The sequence below is a fragment of the Bos javanicus genome, chromosome 7, assembly GCF_032452875.1.
Source record: "Bos javanicus breed banteng chromosome 7, ARS-OSU_banteng_1.0, whole genome shotgun sequence".
Lineage (NCBI taxonomy): Eukaryota > Metazoa > Chordata > Mammalia > Artiodactyla > Bovidae > Bos > Bos javanicus.
Genome location: NC_083874.1, coordinates 80,968,750 through 80,985,663, shown reverse-complemented (window position 1 = coordinate 80,985,663; position 16,914 = coordinate 80,968,750). Strand labels below are relative to the sequence as shown.

Below are 16,914 nucleotides of genomic sequence, written 5' to 3'. Positions count from 1 at the left end.
GAAAAATTCAGACCACGAGGTCTTTAACTCAAGCCAGGGTAGCCTGGAGATGACACCTTGTACAGACACGTGAATTTTCCAAGGATAATTTTAATTTTCACTTTGTGATAGTTGTGTGAACACTGACGGTCTTGTGATAAGCTTAATCTTATAATGCTAGAATTTTGAAAACTTTTGTTGACTCTTTTCTCCATTGTTAGTGATCTTGAATTTCTTTTATTTGCCTTCTAAGAAGGTATTGTTTCTTATTATCAAAGAATCGTGAGCATGATTTTACTTGCTCTCATTTTGGGGGTAATATTGGAATGTGGATGGCAATATGGGTCCCGTTATTTCTAGCCTATTTGGTTAAAAGGAAAAAAAAAGTAAAAACCAAGGTATAGCAATCAATTCAGCTTAAGTATTTTTTCTTGTCTTGGAACCCAGATTAAAAATAGCTAGTCCTTTAAGTTTCAGACAGTTGAAAATTTGAAGAAGCTGTATTCAAGAAAACCAGAAAATAAGGACACTTAATTCTAACATCAAATAATTTTCTCATCCACCAAATGGAAAACAGTATATCTGTATATTAATTTTGTTTAGGTGTTGAATCATTTAAACCTTATCCTTTTCTCTTTTCACCTCATGCATTTGTGTTGGTCTTTATGTATACTACCCTTTCCTGAGTTACTTTTAACATTTCATCTCACAGTAACATTAGCAATTCTTGCCTACATTGAACATACAAAATATACATGTGTAATATAAAAATAAATAGGTGAAAACATTAATTCTTATCACTCTGCTTTGCATTCTGCCTAACTCACCATAGTTGAAAATATATGTCAAGTTATTTCTAAGGTATGTATGTCTTTGATCAGCTGTCTTTCTTATAGCAAGATTGCACATGGGAACAGAGGCTGGAGCCACCATTGATCTGGTAACAACCCACGGCTGTGATGGGTGAATGTTAGTGCTTCTTCCCAAGTGTTGCAGTTTGGACTCAGTTTCTGATGAACAAGAATTACATAGCTGAGAATACGAGGTTAAGATTTCTCTGTGGCCAGAAAATTAATAAATCTGCTCCGTGAGTCATGGAAAGTGCCTACAACAATCATTTCTCTCCAGGAATAAAATAGTGAAAATGTCCATGTCTTTTTTTATGATTCTCTAAGCTCTCTGAACTCTGTTGCATTTCATAGGCTCATTCAGTTAACATTCTTCCTGTGGTTTGAAAGAGCAAATGAAAATAAAGGAGTTCAGTTTGGGAAATGTGGAAGCCCTACATCTGTCCATACCTTTTCTCTATCATTTCATTCTGAGAATATATAGCAAAGCATTTAGTACTGAGCCCTTGGCAAAAAGTTTTCCACAGTCCTTAATGCCATGAAGTCTTGACTGGCCTTTTTCTTCATGCCCCCCTCCCAATCTCGCATCCTCCAGTAGAAATAAAAAGTGAACATTTTTACCTTCTCAGCCCTTGCAGTTTTCTTCATACAGTATACAGTTTTCCCAGGGGGAAAAAATTGCAGTTTCCACGTTTAGATTGTCACTGTTAATTGTGTCAGTGAACCATACCTTGAGAAATACTGGAAAGGTGAACCGCTACCAACACACTTCCATTTGGCATATTAAACTTGTGTGTGTGTGTACATGTGTGTTGGGGGTAGCAATGTGAAGTTTGCTCACAAAACACTTCCATTATGACTTGGATTGTGCTATAGCCCAACTGGTAACTATTAATTCCTTCCTCTGATTGTGTTTTATTTCAATGGTAAAAATTAGCTGATTTAAGTCATTTGGGATGGACAGAGTAATGGAAACTATAAACAGATGGCCTCGCCTGCTTCACATCCTGTGCTAGCTTGTCCACATTAGGCTTTCTTACGAAGGCACTGCATCTAAAGGTAAGAGCGTAAGGGACCGCCTAAATCCTCGGTCACTTCACTGCCATGAATTGTGCAATAATTACAGTCTTTCGATGTAGACATTTGTTTACATTTGTTTAGAAGAAATTGAATTGACATTCATCTGTTTCACCACAAATGTCAACTTTACCCATGGACTGTAATTCAGATTGAAAGGAAGGACCTACAGATGAAAACACCTGAGACCTCTTAATTACTTTTCTGAACTTTGTGCTAAAGAGAAATTCTCAATTGAGTAAGTCTCCTAAGGAGTATTTCCTCTAAGTTCCCCATGTTAACTTAGTGTAATGGTCTTCCTGAATAGAAGAAAAATAATTTCTATAAGTAGTTTAATGTAAATACTTTTGCTGTCTACAACCTTAAATATGTAGACAAATATATAGATACTGTAAAGTTTCAAGTGGGATTGAGTCTTTTCATGTATAGAATTACAGTTTATCTTCCACCACCACCCCTTGTGGATTTACTGTCTTCAGGACTGGACTCACTCCAACTATCTCAGTCATTGAAATGTAATAGTTTCCTGGAAATATTTGGCATTTCCATTTTTTAAGTAAGATGTGCAATTAGCATGACAAAGGCAAGTATTAATATTCCTAGAAAAAATATTTATTCCCAGAACTTATTTGCAGTTAACATTAAAACTTTATCCCACTTTCTCTTTTGTGTGTGCCAAATGACCTCAGTATATTGCCCAGAAAATGAAATTTGGATTCTTCATAGTGTTCTCAGAACACAAGACAATGTGTTATTATCTAAATTACCATCATGTCCTGACAGGTAAATGCAATTAATCATCTACTTATTAGAAAACAATTCAAATAACCTTTCCAGTTTACATAATTTGAAAGTAAATCCACTTTAACCTTAGCAACACCTTAGAAATGCTTTTAATATAAACAACAGGTCAAATATGTATGTGACTTTCTGTTGTATTTCAGAATAATTATCCATGCATTGAAACAATTAAAAAAACTTAGCAGAAATTATATGTTATAATGAATAAAGAACATGATGTTGTTTCAAACATGAATGGACAAGTCTTTACAAAGAAGATTCTTGTATAGCCATCAGCTTATTGTATTGTTTAACTGTGATTTTAAGAATTGAAGATGTTTTCTTACTACATGTATTTAAATGTTACTTACAATGTCTTCCTGGAAAAACAATTATTTGTAAGGTTTTTATAAATGCACAATTAATGTATAAATATAGTTGGAATCTGGGATGACTCTTCGTAATCTACTATTTTTCATTCCACCATGGCCACCAGCTACCTGATACATTTTGTAAATTTAGCATCTTCCTGTGTGCACACATGTGCATTATTACATTTTCAAATGGATTTATCTCTGTTTGTGTAAAAATATCTGAGCTATTCATGTAGTGGGAAAGGTTGCCATAAAGCTGTACATAAATATCCATTAATTTCACACATTTTCACATTTAATGTTAAAAATGCACTATTTCATTTACAGTTTCTACCTTTTCATTGCTAGACTAACTTTATTACTTATTGAAAAAGGAAAGGAAATTGTTCATATAAAACTAGCAGAAATGCTTTCTGAATGATAAGAATTGTAACTAATGTGGACATCTGTGTCTCTAATTGAATTAGACGTTCTGCTTTATGTAAAACCAGCAGTCTTGTATCAGAGAATTTATTTATATGCATTTAAATAGGTTATGATGAGTGTCTAGCTTTTTATAGTCAGATAACTAAACTTTGACTACCACAAAGTAAGTAATATTATTAGCAAAATTAATGGATAAAAGTTCAGTATTTTATTCCAAGTAGGATTATACATAATGCAGAAATCTGAAGTTATTATGCACATAATTCATGTAACATTATGCTTCTTCTCAAGTACATTCATCTTTCTAATGAATTACACAGATTGTCACCTCAGTTCACCATGAGCATTTATTTACCCACATAAAAATTCTGAAGTAGGTTCTGTGCACAGCTCTATAGATAAGAATATAGAAGGAGGATGGTCTATAATTGAGGTTAAAAATAATTCATCCTAGGTATCAGTGGAAATATATAAATTATTTTTTCAATAAATTCTTAAAAATACTGTTTCTGTAGTAGTTAAGAGGATTTAATGTTAATGATTTCTAGAGCATTATGGTTTTGATCCAAATGGGGTCTTCTAGTTCAGAGATGCCACAGATTTGTGCATAGTGTTTAGAGAGGGGAAAACTGTAAATCCCATTGGTCAGACTCCTTACTGAGCTAGAGGTTACCTCAAGTAACTTATTAAAATGACAGTTTTGGCAAGATGTCTGGATTTCTGGCTGATGGAAGGTAGGTAGCAAGGCAAGAGAAGAGTCCCTGAATTTAAAACAGCTAGCATCCTATAGCAAAGAACTTTCTCAGAAGGTGTTAAACTATTTCTGATTCTATGAAAGTGGTATTAACGGCAGTAGCATCATGTAGGTTCCGAACAAGAGTAACATAGATAAACAAAAGTCGGTAGAATTAGTTTAATTCCTCCTCAGCTCCTTCTGGTGAGTGAGATAACAGTAAAAGAGTGGGAAAGGAAGGGTGAGGGGCCGGACACACACCCAGTCCCACACAGTAAGACTCATCGAGTGTTCCCATAGCTCAGTGTATCCCTCAAGGCAAAATAAACCCTGTACATAGAAAGGCATAAAAATTAAAAAGAAATTATACAAGTTTTATTCCCTACAAAACCTGTCTGATGAAAAATATGGTAGTGCTTTTTAGAAAGCCTCAAGTCAATAGACATCACACATTCAAGTGTTATCTGTCTCATTCAGTTTGCAATGTTTCCCTTGAAGTCTGTGGGGCTCAGCTTGGCTACAGTTGCATTTCTCAGCTGCATTTCTCTTTGCATTTCTCAAATTTTCCTCACGTGATTGTATCTTTGCATCTTACAGCACATAATTCTTGATGGTAATAGGAAGGAAGCTCTTGATATCTACTCATGTCACATGGAAAACTTTGCTTTTAAGTGTGCTCACAATATAATCTTGGTTATCACATATAAAAAACAAAAATTTGAATACAATTTGTAAAAGAATTCAGTGTTTCTTGGTTTTGTAAATATTGTTTCAGGGAAAGAAATAGTTTAAGAATTGAAAAGTCAAAAGTATTCTGTTGATAATCTTATTGGTGCTCACTGTTTCATCATCAAGTTAGTATCATTCACTTATGACTGAAGGGATGTTACACGTATTTAACAGTCTCAAAATTGTTTTAATAGAACACATGTAAATCATGGAAAGTAATATTCATTTTAATTTTGAGAACTCAGCATGGTATTTTAACAAGCAGTTACTAGCCAAATGTCATATATTTAATTTCTCTTTGAGAAGTATTACCTAGGTACAGTTTTTGTTCAGTTGAAAAACCTCCAGAGAACTGAATTTATACACATTGAAAAAGACAATACAGTGAACATATAACAAAGATAATAAGCCAGGTATGAAAGTGTTGCATGAAAATAGAGCACCAGCAACTGCAAGAGACACATCTCACCAGAGAAGTTCTCAAACTAATACCCAATTCAGAATTGAAATGCTCAGTGTAAAAGTTAATAAGAAATTGATTGACCCCGATAACCAAATCAAAACCAACACAGGAGCCATATCTAGTTGACCATAGGTGGATTAATAAGACCACTATCAGTATTTCTAAGATAATTATCTCCACAAAAATCAGACCATAACCAAATTCTCCATATTGAGACATCAGTGTTTAAAATTCAATCCACTTAAGCAAAAATTCCTTTTGAAATAGGCAACACAGTCTTCTCAGTTTCTTCCCCAAAAGGAGTAATGCCGAAAGATTTCTGGTTGTAAAACTACATGGTCCAGTGAAGCTCAGTTTAGACTGTAAAGCATTTGAAGTTCAAATCTCTACAGAATGTGTGTGCTACAAGTATTTCTAAAATGAACCTTATAAATCATCTCAGAGGGGCAGTGATCTGGGGTGAGTAGAAGTCTGGCAAACTGTCCCTGGTTACTCCTCAGATGACTTAAAACCTTGTCTAATGAGGCGTCCACTACTGTATCTTCAAATTTTAGAAAGATTTGCATAGTGTTTCTGTGTACAAGTTACTGAACTGTGCATCTGCAAAAATGAATAACTAATATCAACCTTTTTCCCTTCACATATCCAGAAACAATTTTGTTGTTTTGCTCTGGCAGTCAGCACTTTGGAAAACATGAAATGTAGATTGCGAAAGTGTCTGTTTCAGATTACTTCAACCTTCATTTGAAGCCTGTTTAAAATAAAATCTCTTTCTGGTTCACTTGGCAGTATTATTTCTCAAGTTTGCCATGACATGAGTTCTTGCACTGGGTCTCAAAAATTGAGGTCCCCACTTGTGCATTAACGAGGCACTGGAAATGTACAGTCCTATCTTGCTGAAGAGGAGTTTTGGAGCAGACAGATCATTCAATCACATATATTTTCCATTTGAGTTGCACAAATAGATGTTCTTACTAATAAGTAGGAAATTGGCATTTACCAAAATCACTTAACTGCCACATAAACTTCAGAAGTAAATGCGTACAAGTTCCCTAACCTATTGTGGTGAATTTCCTACCACTAAAGACAAAAATTTATGCTATAGGCTTTATATTACAGATTGCTTTGTGGTGGACGTTGATTCTGCTTGCCAAAAATAAGCGTTATGACTCCAACTGTTTTCAGATAGAAATGCCAACAATTAAAGCACTTCAAATCTATTTCTGGCATAAAAACACATACACAAAAGAAAGGACTCAACCAAAAGAACTGTGAAAAATACCTAAGTAATTTGGGACTTGGAGAGAGTCCCAAATATATGTGCTAACAGTAATTTATTAACATATTTCAACTTTCAAACTCTATGGAGGTAAATGCTTATTTTACAAATAGAATTTCTATTTTGCCATTTGATTAAAAGTTGAAAATCAACATAAATATTCAGAATGTGTTTATTAGAGTTCAAGACATTTCTTAGTTACTTGGCTGTGAATTTTTGTTTTTGGTGATTATGTTAAAAGAATATATTGAAAAAATTTGGACTTAATTATAAGAAATCAGGGGTCTGAGAGGTTCAGATCTAGATGGCAGAGTATAAGGATGTGAAGCACACCTCCCCTGATGAACACATCAAAGATAATCTACATGTGGGACAGTTTTCACTGCAAACTGGCGGAAGGACTCCTGTACACCAAAGCTCTAAGAAAGATACACAGGTAATCAGGTAGGAAGAGAAGGAAAGCAATAGCATTGGAACCTGTGCCACTGGGCGGGGACTCAGAGGAAAAGGGGGAATATGTGGGGAAGTGGGGAACCTACTCTGGGGAGTGAATGGTTGGAGCCACAGATCGGGCCCTTTGGTGCTGGGGTCCTACTTGGAGGAGACAGGTCCCCTCAGCCAGCTGGAGGACTGCCAGGACTAACAGAAGAGCCGTGGAGAGCTGAACTCTCCTGGTAAGGTGCACACATCCACTGCCTGTCCCTGAAGCAGGACAGAGAGAGGTTCGATGTGGTCACTGCTGGGTCTCCTGCAGCCACCTTGCTGCACCGGCCATCCTGAGCCAAGCCAACGCTCCAGCCCCCCTCACATCCCTCCCCAGCGCATCACAGGATCTGGAGGAGCCATGACCAGGGGAGAGACATGACCCAGCCCTCGGGTGGAGCCTGGGTGGCAGGGCAGTGCCCGTTGTTAGTGATCTCACAAGCAGCACATCAGAAGGCGCCGAGATCTCTGATGGTGGCCACTCCACCACCACTCATCCCCCAATACATGCCAAGAGTTGACATGGGCCCTGCCCGTCCTCTGGAGCAATTCTACACAGGGAAGGGGCAGTGGGGGCTGGGGGCAGTGACTGGCGGTGAGGGACAAAGGGGACTTACATGGAGGCTGCATCTAAGCAGAGTGAAGGTAACAACTGTGAGCCTGTAAAGGCAGCACATGGGAGGTAAGTCAGGCCTCCGCCAGCAGAGGGCGTATAGTGAGAACCTGCACAGGCCCCACCTGCTCCAGCACTCCCCGCCCCCCCCACCCCCACCCCCCCCACCCCCGGGCAAGGGTCACAATGAGGGGGAGGGGACAGAACCCCAGCTCAGACCCAGCTCTGGGACTCCTGACAGCCCCCAGGGCCTCGGGGCAGTGACAGCCGCCGAGCCAAGGGGAAGTCACACCCAGCACCACTCTAGCCACTCCATCTCTAGCCCCACCACCCACTGAGGCCATAGCTACAGCAGACCCTGAAGAAAGATGTGACTTACATCCCTGTCTGATCTAGCTCATCCAGCAAAGGTACTGGGCACACCAGTTCTTATGCTCCCACATAAGAACACCCCTTCAAGACCACAGTAGCTAACTTTCACCTAAACTCACAGAGGCAGAGAAGCAAAAATCCAGAGGAACTACTCTCAATTGAAACAGAGCAAGAGAAACCCTCTCAAAACAATGAAACAGAAATAAGCAATTTACCAACTAAAGAACACAAAGCATCAGTAATATTTGGGTAATATGAACTGAGTTAGAGGAAAGAACTGATGCACACAGTGAACACTTTAACAAAGTACAGGAAAATAAATACTTGATCAGAAATGAAGAATTCAACAGCTGAAATAAGAAACACACTAAAAGAAATGAGCAGCAGATTGACACAGAAGAACGCATAAGTGACCTGGAAATAGAACAGTGGAAATCACCCCACCAGAATATCTTAAAAAAAAAAAAATTTTTTTTTAAGTGAAAACAATTTAAGAGCTCTCTGGTATAATGTTAAGCATACCAACATTCACATCGTAAGGGTCCCAGAGAAGACAGAAATAGGAATCAAAAATGTATTTGAGGAAATTATGACTAAAAAGTTCCCCCAAATCAAGAAGGAAACAGATATCCGGGTACAGGAATCACAGAGGGTCCCAAAAAAGATGAACTCAGACCTACATCAAGACATAACAGAATCAAAATAGCAAAAAAGAGACAAAGTTATAAAGGCAGCAAGAGAGAAAACAAGAGTTGTATACAAGGGAATCCCCACAAGGCTGGCTGCTGGTTTTTCTGCAGAAACTGTAGGCCAGAAGGGAGTGGCATGATACCTTCAAAGTTCTGAAAAAGAAAACTGTAACCTAGATCACTAAACCCAGCAAGATTATCATTTACAATAGAATGAGAGATGAGGCACTTCTCAGATAAGGAAAGACTAAAAGAGTTGATCAACATTAACTGCTGCTAAGTCACTTCAGTCGTGTCCGACTCTGTGTGACCCCATAGACGGCAGCCCACCAGGCTCCCCTGTCCCTGGGATTCTCCAGGCAAAAACACTGGAGTGGGTTAAAAGAAAAGTCACAGGATCTTATCTAAGAGGAAAAGAGGCAAGTATCTACGGGAAAAGGAAATTTCCTTGAGGAAAGGCAAATATACTATAAGGACTGAGGATCAACCACTTAACCATGAAGATTAAAAGACAAAAAAGTATAAAATCAACTACAACTAAATAAAACTTACAGCAAAGCAAACCACTGAAAAAAAAAAGTCAGCCTATCAATGGGGAGAAATTATTTGCAAATGTGACTAACAAGTAAATTCCAAAATATATGAACAGCTCATACAATTCAACATTGAAACAACCCAACTTAAAATTGGGCAGAAGACCTGAATTGACGTTTTTTTCGGAAGAAGACAGAGAGATAGCCAACAGGCACATGAGAAGATGCTCAACATCGCCAATCAGAGGCATGTAAATAAATCGAAAGGATAATGAGATAGAACCTCACACCTGTCAGAATGCTTCCCATCAAAAAATCTACAATAATATTGGCAAGGATGTGGAGAAAAGGAAACGCTCATACACCGTTGGTGGGAATGTAGATAGTGCAGTCACTGTGGGAAATTGTATGGATGTTTCTCAAACTAAAATAAAACTACCATATGATGTAGCAGTTCTACTCCTGGTATATATCCAGAAAAGATGAAAAAACTAGTTTGAAAAGATATATGCACCCTAGTGTTCGAAGCAGCACTACTTCCAGTCTCCACGATACGGAAGCGACATGGGGAAGTGCCCATCAAGAGACAAATGGAGAAAGAAGAGACGGAATATACATACGATGTTGTACTGTTGTTTAGTCACTAAATCATGTCCATGACTGTAGCCAGCCAGGCTCCTTTGCCCATGGGCGTTCCCAAGCAAAAATATTAGAGTGGATTGCCATTTCCTCCTCCAGAGGATCTTCCCGACCCAGAGACTGAACCGATATCTCCTGAACTGGCAGGCAGATTCTCTACCACTGAGTGACCCGGGAAGCCACCACAACGTCGTATTATTGAAACATAAAAATGAATGAAATTCTGCCGTTTGTCATAATGGAAATGAACCTACAGATTATGCTTAGTGAAATGTTAAGACAGAGAAAGACAGATAGTACATGATATCACTTATATACTGGATCTAAAAAATACTACTAATGGATGTACATAGCAAACCAGAAATACAGATACAGAAAAGAAACCAGTGACTCCCAGTAGGGTGGGAAAAGGAGCACGTTAGGGGACATGGGATCAAGAGATACAAACTGCTGTGTATAAAATAGATGAGCAAGAAGGATGTGTTGTACAGTACAGGGAAACACAGCCATTATCTTGTAATAACTTTTAATGGAGCATAATCTGTAAAAGCACCGGGTCACTATGTGGGACATCTGAAACTAATATAATATTGTAAGTCAAGTATATTTCAGTAAGAAGAAATTAGAGATCGAAAAGAACTGGGTTTTTAAGATGTTTGTATATAGAACTGTTTCAACCGGAAAGCATAATCTGCACATTTCTAAGAAGCAAACAGAATTAGATTAGTTTCCCATTAGTTAAACTTTATCATCCTAAGACATTTAGCCAACACACAGAGATGAGAAGTTGGCTGTGTGAAGTTCACTTTGACCTTTACATTCCAGCAGAGATGAGACCAGAGGAGTCTTGCTGCAAACAACCAAGAAACGTATGTGCAAGGTTGGCTTCTCTGTCTTCCTTTGAGGTAATTCCATCCATCTATGCACCCTGAGCACACTCCTTTTCCTGTAGTTAGAATTTGACAGATTCTGCCTTCATTACAAAAACGTGATTTTTCAAGTCACGTTTAAGGCAAAGAGGATGAATTAAGATGAGGGTATGAGGGTTTCCTGGTGGCTCAGTGGTAAAGAATCTGCCTGCCAATGAAAGAGACATGGGTTCGATCCCTGGAACAGGAAGATTCCACATGCTAAGGAGCAACTAAGCCTGAGAGCCACAACTGCTGAGCCCACGTGCAACAATCACTGAAGCCCGAGTACCCAGAGCCTGTGCTGTGTAACGAGAGAAGCCACCACAATACAAAGCCCTCACACAGCATCTAGAGTAGGCCCGCTCACTGAAACTAGACAAAAGCCCTCCCAGCAGTGAAGACTCAGCATACCCTAAAACAAAATAAATAAACAAAATGATTTTTAAAAGATAGGGGTATGAGGACAGAAACTTCAAGAAGGGGACTTTTAAAAAATCTATTTTCCTTTCATAATAGAAGAGTACATAGAAAGGAACAGGTCAATGAAGAAATTAGTTATCCAAGCAAGGAGCCTCTTGATGAAGATGAAGAGGAGAATGAAAAGGCTGGCTTAAAATTCAACATTCAGAAAACTAAGATCATAGTATCTGGTCCCATCACTTCATGGCAAACAGATGGGGAAACAATGGAAACAGTGCAAGACTTTATTCTCTTGGGCTCCAAAATCACTGCAGATGGTGACTGCAGTCATGAAATTAAAAGACTTGCTCCTTGGAAGAAAAGCTATTGACAAACCTAGACAGCGTATTAAAAAGCAGAGACATTACTTTGCCGACAAAGGTCCATCTAGTCAAAGCTATGTTTTTTTCCAGTAGTCATATATGGATATGAGAGTTGGACCATAAAGAAAGCTGAGCACTGAATAATTGATGCTTTTGAACTGTGGTGTTGGAGAAGACTCTTCAGAGTCCCTTGGACTGCAAGGAGATACAACCAGTCCATCCTAAAGGAAATCAGTCCTAAATATTCATTGGAAGGACTGATGCTAAAGCTCCAATACTTTGGCCACCTGATGCAAAGAACTGACTCATTAGAAATGATCCTGATGCTGGGAAAGATTGAAGGCAGGGGAAGAAGGGGACGACAGAGTATGAGATGGTTGGATGCCATCACCAATTCAATGGACATGAGTTTGAGCAAGCTCTGGGAGTTGGTGACGGACTGGGAAGCCTAGCGTGCTAGAGTCCATGGGGTCACAAAGAGTTGGAACCAACTGAGCAACTGAACTGAACTGAAGCATGCATTATCATGATCAAATGAAATCTAATTGGTTTAATCAGAAATTCCTACAACTTTTGTAAGTAGAATTACATTAAATCATGTCTATATGTCTTTCTCATTTGGGGGTTCTGTTATCTCTAGTACCTACAATTAGTCCTTGTAATTAAGGTATATGTAGAATTATTTTAAAAATTAATGTACCTTCATAAATAGTTATTAGTGTAAAAAGGATTAATGTGGTTCTTGAAACAACTACTTTATTCCTTAAGGAATAACTGGCACTGGTAAGAAAAGATTCCAATCTTTTCTGAAACATTATTAAGACAAAAAAAGACTCCAGGAAAACATAACTAACTAAAAGCCAAGCTGATACAAATCTTATACTACTGTGGCAAGTGATAATGGCACCTCACAATCACTGCAATCTTTCCTGTAATGAATGATTACAATTTGATTAAAGAATTCCATTTCTCCATTAAGCAATCTTTCAAGATGTTTTGCTTTGGGGCTAACTACTCTCCTTGCCTCTACCACAAGACCCATTATTTACATTCAAGCCCATCATTTATATTCAGTTAACAGTAGTCTTCCTCGACCTCTTCCTACTTGTATCCCTCCCCATGGGTCCCTCCAGTCCTGTTACAGGAGCAATGTTAATAAACATACCACTGAATCTGCAACAGGTGGTTCCTTAGTCAATATAGCACCCACTAACAGCCTGCTCAGAACGAGGCCCCACTGCCTGCCTCCCTTGTACCAGTCCCCCAATCTCCGTCAGTTCCCACGGAGACCCACAGAACTTTTAGCTGCTTTAAGTTTTACCCCCAACTTCTTTAGTTTGCATTGCATCCTTTTGGTGTTTGTTTTTCAGGGTGTTTTTCCCCCTTTTATTTTATTTCATATCAGGTAGGCAAATGATCCTTGAAAACCCTGAGTTCACTCTGGGTTTTTTATTCCACATCTTGTAGCACTGAGACAAATATCTACTAATATCTTATTAATATTTGATTGAATATTGTAAGTGTTTAGTTTTCTTCCCAATGTTTTCAAACAATGAGGGAGAGGAGGGGAGGGTGAGAGTACGCCCTTTCCTCTTTCATTATTGATTCTCTACATGGATGAAATGTGAGCTCCTTGCTTTATAACAAGCCACCTCCACCTCTTCAATCAACAGTTCCTCAGTGTGGTTAAACATATTTAGGCTTCTAAGACTTCTAAAAATCTATAAATAATTTAAATATTATAGATGCATGCTCATTTCATCTATGAATTTCTGCAAACCTAATTCATTAAAACATAACAATGCAGTGTTTGTCATCTATACACAATTATTTCAATATCTGATGTGAGGGAATGGGGAGACCGTTGCTGGTAAGGCAGTCATATCCAGCTAAAACTAATTAGTCACTGGGCATTCAAAATTAAAATAGTATACATTTCTTTATGGTCCAACTCTCACATCCGTACATGACTACTGGAGAGTGGGACTGTAAGAAAGGCTGAGCACCAAAGAATTAATGCTTTTGAACTGTGGTGCTTGAGAAGACTCTTGAGAGTCCCTTGGACTGCAAGGAGATCCAACAAGTCCATCCTAAAGGAAATCAACCCTGAATATTCATTGGAAGGACTGATGCTGAAGCTCCAATAATCTGACCACCTGATGCAAAGAGCCGAGTCATTGAAAAAGACCCTGATGCTGGGAAAGATTGAAGGCAGAAGAGAAGGGGATGACAGAGGGTGAGATGGTTGGATGGCATCACCGACTCAACGGACATGAATCTGAGTAAATTCTGGGAGATAGTGGCAGACAGAGGAGCCTGGCATGCTGCAGTCCGTGAGGTCGCAAAGAGTTGAACATGACTTAGCGACTAAACAACAATACATTTCTTAAGGAAAATAATAAATCATAGTCCAGCATATTACTGAAACCTGAGTATTTGATGATTGCTCCACAACAATCGGGCTTCCCAGATGGTGCTAGTGGTAAAGAACCTGCTGCCAGGAGACATAAGAGACACAGGTTTGATCCCTGGGTCAGGAAGATCCCCTGGAAGAGGGCATGGCAACCCACTCCAGTATTCTTGCCTGGAAAATCCCATGGAAAGAGGGAGCCGAGCAGTCCATAGGGTCCCACAGAGTCAGACATGACTGAAGCAATTTAGCACACACGCACAATAATTAATTGGTTACATCCCTGAGATGAGACTTCCTCCTCCATCAAAAGGCAAGTAAAACTACAAAGTGAATATGCTGATTAAAATGCTGTGATTTTACTCAGTGTCCCAGAGGACTCCCATGTCTACTCCAAGGCTAAGATTAAAGGGGGAGATGTAGGTGGGGTGGAGGTATGTGCAGACCGCACCTCTGGCCAGGTTGGTGGACACGACAGCTGTGGAGCAGAGTGAGAACACACCCCTCCCCAGGGTATGCTGCTTCTCCATCAGTCTGAATGGCACAGGGAAGCCTAAAGGCCTCCAGAAATCACAGCACCAGTCTATTCCCAGTGAGTGAACAGCAGCAAAGAGCAGCAAAATTCTTAAAGTCTACATGCTTTGTTTTAAAGCATTTGAGGTATGACTGACTTGTAAAGAGCTCTACATATTTTGTATGTACACATCACTAAGCTTGGGTATAAGCTGCACCCATGAGACCACCAGGAACATAGACATATCCACCACCTCCCAAAGTTTCCTCTCGCCCAGTTTGTTATGTACATGTCTGTGCAAAGAATACAGTATTATTAGCTCTAGGCACTGTGCTGAATAATGTGCTTGCTCAGTGGCTCAGTCATGCCCGACTCTTTGTGACCCTATGGACCGTAGCCCAGCAGGCTCCCCTGTCCATGGTTTTCCCAGGCAAGAGCACTGGAGTGGGTTGCCATTTCCTCCCCAGAGTATCATCCCAACCCAGGGATCAAACCTGAGTCTCCTGTGTCTCCTGGATTGCAGGCGGATTCTTTACCTGCTGAATTATCAGGGAAGCATGCTGAATGATGTCTCCAGAAATTATTACATAATTCAAACTTTCTCTGGCTTCCCTGGTGGCTCAGATGGTAAAGTGTCTGCCTGCAATGCAGGAGACCCAGGTTCAATCCCTGGGTTGGGAAGATCTCCTGGAGAAGGAAATGGCAACCCACTCCAGTACCCTTGCCTGGAAAATCCCACAGACAAAGGAGGCTGGTAGGCTACAGTCCATGGGGTCGCAAAGAGTCGGACACGACTGAGCGACTTCACTTTCACTTTCAAACTTGCTGCCCTTTGAATATGATCTCCTCATTTCCTCCAACTCCTGCAAATACCTTTCTACTGTTTCTAGATTGATGATTTGATGATTTTTAGACTCCACATGCAATATTCATCTTTGTGTCTGGCTGCTTTTAGTTAACATAATGTTCCCCAGGCCCATCCACATTGTTGGAAATGGCAGGATTCCCTTGTTTAAGGCTGAATAACATTTAACTGTACACATACACTGCATTTTCTTTATTCATTCCTAAGTGAACATTCACATTGTTTCCATGTCTTGAATATTGTGAATAATGCTGCAGTAAACACAAGAAGGCAGGTATCCCGTCAAGATCCTATTTCAATTCCTTTGAATACATATCCATGAGGGCAACAGCTGGACTATATATGGTGTTCTATTTTTAATTTTTTGAGGAGACTAAACACTCTTAAATGGTGGCTGAAAAATTTACATCCCCACTCAGAGTACAAGGGTTCCCTTTCCTCAGTACTTATCAACACATTATTTTTTAAATAAGCAGCATCCTAACAGGTATAAGATACTTCATTGTAGTTTTGATTTGCATTTCTTAATTAGTGATGTTGAGCATCTTTTCAGATACATGTTGACCATTTCTAAGTATCCTTTGGAAATATATTAATATTTATTAAAGTCCTTTGTTTTTTGATATTGAGTTATAGGAATTCTTTCTATTTTGGTCATTAAGCACTTAATAGGCATGGTTTAAAAATACTATCTCAATTCCATAGGTTGCTTTTTAAAGCTTGCTTTTTCTATTCTTTTTTAAAATTGGAGTATAGTCACTTTGGAGAAGGCAATGGCACCCCACTCCAGTACTCTTGCCTGGAAAATCCCATGGACGGAGGAGCCTGGTGGGCTGCCGTCTATGGGGTCACACAGAGTTGGACACGACTGAAGCGACTTAGCAGCTGCAGCATAGTTGCTTTACAATGTTGTGTTAATTTCTGCTGTACAGCAAAATGAATTAGCCATATGTATACATATATCCTTACCTTGGATGAGGGGTATCTCCTCACCGCCGCCCTTCCTGACCTTCAACATGGGATAGCTCCTCCAAGGCCCTCCTGTGCCTAGGACTCAGGGTAACTCCTCTCGTCGCCACCCCTGACCTCGGACGTGGGGTAGCTCCTCTCCGCCGTTCCTGCGCCGTCGCAGTCTAGCACTCTTGGCCGCTGCCCCTGACCACGGACGTGGGGTAACTTCTATTGGCCGCCGCCCTTCAGGCATGGGGTCCTCCCAGCTTCTGCCTCTGACCTCCGACGTGGGGTAGCTCCTCTCGGCCAAGCTTTCGGCACTTTAGCGCGCCCGTCGCAGCCACCTGCACCGCCCGTGCGTTGCATCCAAGGTAAGGAGCATTGGCTACTCTTTGCTGGAGCAGCCGTGAAGAGATACCCCACGCCCAAGGTAAGAGAAACCCAAGTAAGACAGTAGGTGTTGC

The 16,914-nt window shown here is 39.7% G+C and overlaps 1 long non-coding RNA gene and 1 other non-coding gene across 2 annotated transcripts; one reads left to right on the top strand and one right to left on the bottom strand.

Moving 5' to 3' along the window:
- Positions 1-6,844: 6,844 nt before the first annotated feature.
- Positions 6,845-7,972, bottom strand: LOC133251632 (uncharacterized). Its single transcript, XR_009737710.1, has 2 exons — positions 7,789-7,972; positions 6,845-7,390 (listed from the first exon to the last, which is right to left on the bottom strand). It is a non-coding gene; the product is annotated as an uncharacterized LOC133251632 (long non-coding RNA).
- A 7,271-nt stretch (positions 7,973-15,243) lies between these two features.
- Positions 15,244-15,315, top strand: TRNAC-GCA (transfer RNA cysteine (anticodon GCA)). Its single transcript has one exon. It is a non-coding gene; the product is annotated as a tRNA-Cys (tRNA).
- The last annotated feature ends 1,599 nt before the right edge of the window (positions 15,316-16,914 follow it).